Source organism: Scophthalmus maximus, chromosome 8, assembly GCF_022379125.1.
Source record: "Scophthalmus maximus strain ysfricsl-2021 chromosome 8, ASM2237912v1, whole genome shotgun sequence".
In the NCBI taxonomy this organism is placed as follows: Eukaryota; Metazoa; Chordata; class Actinopteri; order Pleuronectiformes; family Scophthalmidae; genus Scophthalmus; species Scophthalmus maximus.
Window position 1 is genome coordinate 12,065,978 of NC_061522.1, and position 7,089 is coordinate 12,073,066.

Consider the following 7,089-nt stretch of genomic DNA (forward strand, 5'->3'; position numbering starts at 1 on the left):
CTTACATCTAATGGTGTGTAACAGATTACGTACACATTGCTAAACATGCATCTTAAACACTCTGGTTACACCTTATGCTTGACATGAGGAAACACATTTGAACACAGATGGTATACCGTAGCTTTCCCATCCCCCAATACCATCACACAACCGTTCATGTCTATCACACTTGACTGAATTAAAGAGACGTGCTGTAGTGGCGATGACTTTGAAAACAGATAGAGACAGAGAGAGAAAAAACACTTTCACTTGGTGAAATTTGTTTTAATTAATATAAGAGCTGCTTTTATGAAATGCTTGCAATATTGTCACATATGTTTCTATGCAATGAAGCACACCTGTTTTTAGCGCTCAATCACTGAATCATATTGACATTGAAATGTGAAAATCCACATGGCAGCATCTCGGATTTTTCACATTTCAACATTCATTACCTATACAGCTTGTTCTTTGGGGGCCGTGGACCCGTGGGGGAAGCTGGAGACGATCGTGTCTCACGTTTGACGGGACACGTCAGCAGCGTATCGCAGGGCGGACGTCTAAGCGTGCACTGAAGTCGAGACACCCCTAGTTTAAAATGTCCACAAAATGTCAGAGTGAGTACGTGAGAATACAAAAGGGGAAAAAAATCCAGAAAATTCATAGCGAGCGAGTGTGTGTGTCGATGACTTTCAAGAAAATCTCGGAATGTTCCTGAAAATATTCTGTCGGTGCGAATGCGTCTGACGCAGAAAATCTTCTGCTGTGTTCTCCAGGAGGTTTTCTGGAGTGTGTCTGAAAACGGCTGTAGAGACAAGTCTCAAATAGTCTCAAATTAACCTAAAGTGCATGCTGCATGACCGTGGGAGGAAGCTGGAGTTCTCAGAGAAAACCCACGCAGACATGAGGAGAACATGCCAACTCCAATTAGAAAGGTTTGAACCCAGAAGCTTCTTGTGAGGCGACAGTGCTAACCACTGAATCACCTTGGACATTTTATATTCATTTTATCCTGTTTTCAAAAATCCCAACTTTTTTTCAACCTGTCCAAGGTGAAAGAATTCAATGACATATGTTAATTCCCATATGCACTGTATGGTCATATGCTACAAACTGTAATGTGTATAAACAAGTTGTACCTTCATATGTATACACTAAGAGTACATACAGAACTGTGTGTACGGATAAATCAAAGAAAGCGCTGGTAATTCACAAGACAAATGTCAAATGACTGCTTGTCTGTCCTCTCGAGTCACGTGAATGTTTAAATGACTCGTGCAGACAGAGTCAAGCTGTTCGGAGACTGATGTGAACCGAGTTGCTTCCTTGATATTCTGACGTCTCTACAGCTGTGTGTCCTGTCTTTCTGGGTCATTTCTGTTTCGCTCACAATCCCAGTGGACTTCACAGAGACGAAGCCCTGCACGATAGACAGTAGCTAAGCCCATGACTTCTTCTGCTTCATCACACACGCACACACACATGCACACACCAGCTGACACACAGGGATGTTATTCATAAGTTTCTGGGACAATGTCAACGTTGGCAAAGTTATGAACATGGTGCCCGTGCGGCTCCCATTCCCAGCGATGGCGTCTCCTCTCGCCTCTGAGCTTCACTTTTCTCTCCTCAGATCCTCCTCTCTCACCACTTTCATGTGGCTCGTCTTCCCCTTTACAATAGAATAACATTTCAAAAAGAGAAAATGCTCAGCTACTTCATGCATTTTTGAGATGCCAAATAAAATTGATTTTTCACATTCAGCATTCCAGAGCCATAGGAGCAGTGCTTATGGACTGCCAGTGATATTTCTTGAATTCATCTCAAAAAAGGAATATAGACTTATTATTTGATGCTCATCTTGCTGGTGGCACTGTGCCCCCGTTCACCTCCTCCCCCTGCTCCTATTCCTCCTCACCTCTTCCTCCTGGGCTTTCTTGGGCTGGAGGAGAGGAACGTGACAGATGTACACTCTACCTGCTGCTCTCCCCTCTGACCTCCCCTCCTACTGCACTCCTCCCTCCCATACCAGAGTTCTTACCCTCCCCCCGCTACATTTCTTTCAAACCAACTCCCTCTGCCCCCTGCCACTCTTATCCTTCCTGTCTACCTCTCTGCCATGCCAGCTTTCCCTCCTTGCACCTCCCTCCCTCTCCTCATCTATCCTTCTGCCTTCCTCATGCTCACTTTTCCGCCGTCTGCCTCTGACATGTAATCTGAGACATACTGGCTCTATTTTCTGGTGCTATACACTTCCTAAAACACACACACACACACACACACACAAACACACATGAAAACCAATAGTTTGACAGATCCACTTCTTGTACTGGCCACCCATCCTTCTGTCCTCTTCCTAACTTGCTTTCACCCTTACTGTAGCTCTGATACCTGATTAAAGTCCTACTCACATACCTGAGCATTTATGAACATGCGCACACAGACAAACACACACACACACACGCACGCTTGCACACACCAGTTAAGGGGCTCAGCGAGTCCAGTGGCATCTGCCTCATGGATATTTCATGTTGTGGAGCGTTGTCGGACCACAATGCACAGTTGTAGGTAGGCAGCCCAATGCTGCACAGTCGGATTCACACCCATGCTGTGCTGATCCACTGTGTACTATATATGTTGGGATTGTCTGTGCAGAAAGTTACTAGAACTGAGTCATCTGCTTCTGCACTGCCCTGCGGTATAGCACAGCACATACTGTACGCACCTCTCTGCCATGACTATAGCCTCGGGCTGGAAAGCTGGTGTGAGGAGGAAGGAGTTGGGCGTAGAAAAGATTATGCAGCGGTAAGACAGAAATAAAAGCCGAGGGTGTTGGTGTGATGAACATTCTACCTACTGAGGTGCTTTTAGAAGCTGCTTCACACCCCCCAAAAATAAATACTGCAAACATTGCTTGAGATTAAGAGGGAAGCAAAATGAAACTGAGCAGAGATTGTAGAATGGATGAACTGATACTGCAGCACAGGGTTCATGTACATTCAAACATGAAGCACTCGTGGTGATAAAATAAGGGGAAATACTGTAGATGCTGGAGAGAGGAAGATTCAGGTGACAGGATTTGCACGTCCAGTCAAAGATTTTGTAAAAGAAAAACAGAGAAATAGATACTGAAACTTGTCCCATTCATCTCACACCCACCATCATCCTCCCCTCTTCCTCTTTCTCCTCCTGTTTTCCTCCATCCACCGACAAGACCCCGGGTAATAGAGAGGGAAGAGAATGACACGTCTTCTGTCTGCCACTTCACATTAAATGGGAGCAGACATGGCCAGTCAAACCCAGATAGCCCCAGGGAGAGAGATTGGCGCACTGTTCGGGAGACTTTTATTAAATATAGCCGCACTGCCATATAGCTCTCTGACTGCACTTAAAATAGAGCCTCAACTCGCTACCGCAGTGCTCTCACTGGAAATGGGATATTATGAAATCTGTAGACCACAAAGCACTAGCACTTAAATACTGCTACTCTATAAACTCAGGGATACTGTGTGTAGGCAATTTGGAGCCACGTAAAAGATATTACGGTGATATGATGATGACTAATGATGCACATGAGCACAGATTCAAAGTGGAAATTAAGGTCACTGTAAGGAAGTAAATCGCAAACATTACTGTTGGTAATAAGGCCTCATTTGTTCAGCTTTTACTTGTCAATAATCCTTCAAACCTTATGTCACTCCCTTAAATTTCGGACTAAAAGGTTATACATAGCTGCAAGTCAAACCATTAGTGGTTATAAATATCAATACGCCTATCCTGTATTGATCAGATGCTGTAGTCTCAGATTGTAGGTTTTTCTCCATTGAATGGATTAATGATTTAGGTGATTTTTTTTTTTTCAATATAGCCCGCTATAGAACCAATTTTTTAAAGTAAACATTATTATTTTTAATCAACTCCATTCTTTTTACAACTATAGTTACTTTGCTGATTTAGATTTCACCCACAGACCCTGTGATCAGTTCCCAACTTCCCAAAATATATAAAGAAGTGAACATTCACTCCACCATGGCCAAATTAATCAGTAAAATACTCAAAGTCCAAGTATCGGGAATTTTGAACAAATTGTACTGTAATATCTCTGGTAACAAACAGAGCCATCACAGAACGGACTCCTCCTGGGACACGAGCAGGTGAAATGAAGAGCCATGCAGAGTATCTGAATGTGCTGATCAATTTTTATTTTGTAGGAGGAGCATGATGGGCCAGCCTGCCAGTCTGATGGGGATAGAACATACATCACCAAAAATAACACTTGCAGTGATATTTTTTTTTTGTTTTCCCAGAAATTGCCTGCTATAACCTTTCTCTACCCCTCATATCTTGGCATACAATATATAGTTCAGTAGCTCATTACTACCCACATACAGAGACAGCTCACACAGGGAACACACAACAACTACTCTGGCCCCTGGAAAAAGAAACCAAGGGCATGAAAATAAGACAAGCCACTTATCAACTCATGTGAAAGCACAACAGCACTCATGCTTGTGTCAAAGAAGCACTATACCTCAACCAGAAATAAACTAATATTCATACTGGAAGTGGGAAGAGTATCCACTCTATATTCCATGGATAAATATGCTGTGCACATAAATCTGCCTCGTATGGACTACATTGTGTGTGTAGGCTAGAAAAATGATTGTCTCATCTCCTCACTCACTCAAAGGAGATGAGCACACACACAGGCATGTATGTATGTATGCATATACTGTATGTGTATATATATGTGTGTGTGTATATATAGCACGATTCAGCATCACAAATGATAGTGAAAGATCTGTAGAGCATATTTGAAAATCTATACAAAAACATACATAAATCAAATACATTATTAGCAATGTATTATAGAAAAATCTAAAAAATCTACAAACATCAGAATAATGAATTAAAGAAAAGACAAGACACTGTCTTGATTTCCCAATTACTTTGGAAGAATTGACCACGCAGATTGAATCTCGCCTATCAAGTAGAGCCTGTGGTCCAGACGGCATTAAATATGAAATGCCTGAATGCAGCCCCCCAGAGACGCAGGGAGCAGCGTTGAAGTTGTTCAATAATGTATTAGAGTCAGGATATTTTCCTGACATCTGGTGCAAAGGGCTCATTTGCCCCATTTATAAGGGTGGGGACAAATCAGACTCGGTGAACTACCGCGGCATCCGTGTCAGCAGTTGTCAAGGTCAATTATTCTGAAGTAATCTAAATAAAATAATACTACTGTTTCCTTGACCATGACCACTCCGTCCTGAGTGAAAATCTAAGCACTGCACCACCGACCATGCATATACCCTTCACACTTTATTAACAGACATATTGTGTTTTAATTGCATGTTTCATTGACTTCAGAAAAGCTTTCGACTGCATTTGGCCTGAAGGACTCTATTAGACGTCCACAATGCAATACGAAGGGCCAAAACATTCTTTGATTGTATCAATGTATTTGGAAAGAGAGTCTTGTTGAATTCTTCACCCAGGGAAGTGGTGTCTGTCAGGGTTACAATTTTAATCCCACATTATATAATGTCCATATAAATGAACTCACAGTTGAGTGTGATCAATGTGCTGCTCCTGGCCTCTCCCTGTACGCGAAGGGAGGCGAAGTCTGTTTTATGCCGATGACCTTGTTCTATTCTCTCCTTCTGAATAGGGACTGTACAGCAACTGCTGGACGTAGTAGAGAAATACTGCCAGAGCTGAGCCCTGGCAGTAAATATGAAGCAAACTAATATAATGGTTTTTAAAAAACAACACTTCACCATAAATAATCAATTCATTGAACACAGTATGAGCTTTACCTACCTTCCTATAAAGCCTTGGCATTTTTATTCTTCCCGTTGCACAGTATGATTGTGAAGTATGGGGTCCACTCAGTCAAACCATCCGGAAAAAACAACAACAACAGCAATCTCTACATGCAGAATTCTGCAGATATATATTTAGATGTACAAAGAAAAACACCAACAAATGCCTGTTGAGCCGAATTAGGCAGACATCCTCTGTTAGTTAATTAACATACAAAAGAGAGCATACATTTTTTATGACACCTTAAATCAAGACCACCGGACACCCTCCATTTCAAAACCCAAGAGCTAACCCCAGAAAAGAGCCCTCATGTCATCTGGTGCAGGGATTAACACATTAAGTCTTCACAAACCAATTAGAGTGAAGCACATTATCACACAACGTGAAGAAACCCATGGGAAACAGTGGAAAGAACCAACTTAAAGTACATTTGAATGTTATCTGTCCCTACACAGAGGTTATGAGTTGGCAGAATCTGTTGGCAGAAAGCGGAAGTAGATCCTGACCCAGTACAGACTCGGTGACCACAGACTGGCAATCGAACAAGGACCACACACAAAAAAACCATTGTGGCAACTGAAAGAAAACAGAACGTGTGGTAACTGCTCTGCCATGAGATTCAGACACAGATGCACTTCCTCCAAAAATGTAAACCCTGCGATTCTACGAGGAAGACTCACTTTAACCAATTCAATCCTTTAAGTTCAATGAGCTTAATGGCATCACAAAATAAAAAATATATATGAAAGGAGACAGTGCATCTTGCTGTACAATATCAACGTGCCACAACCTGAGAGATGGTGTTTTATTGTTCCTTTTTTTCCTCTCTATTGTGTTCAATAAATTATCCAATAAAGTGCCTTTGAATTTAAAAAAAAAAACTGAATCGAACTGAGGGAGAGAAAGAAAAGGAGGGAGGGGGGATTTACCTTGATATGGATGGCTATATCAAGTGCCTGTATGGGTGGGACATACATCAGTCGAGAGATAGAGCTCCTTTCTCCACCCTGAAGAAAGCTGACAATATAAGCTTAATAGAAGGAACAGCTCACTCGAGGGAACAATGACAATAACATCACTTTGTGTGTGTAGGTGGGAGATGTGTGTGTGTGTGTGTGTGTATGTGTGTGTGTGTGTGTTGGATGGCTAACACGGTGCCATTTGTCATAGCCGTAGGATAATGATACAGTCATAGCAAAAATCTCACACATACATCACCTATGACCTTTGGTAGAACATGACAGTGACACATCCAACATGCACATAAATAAACACACAGTCACA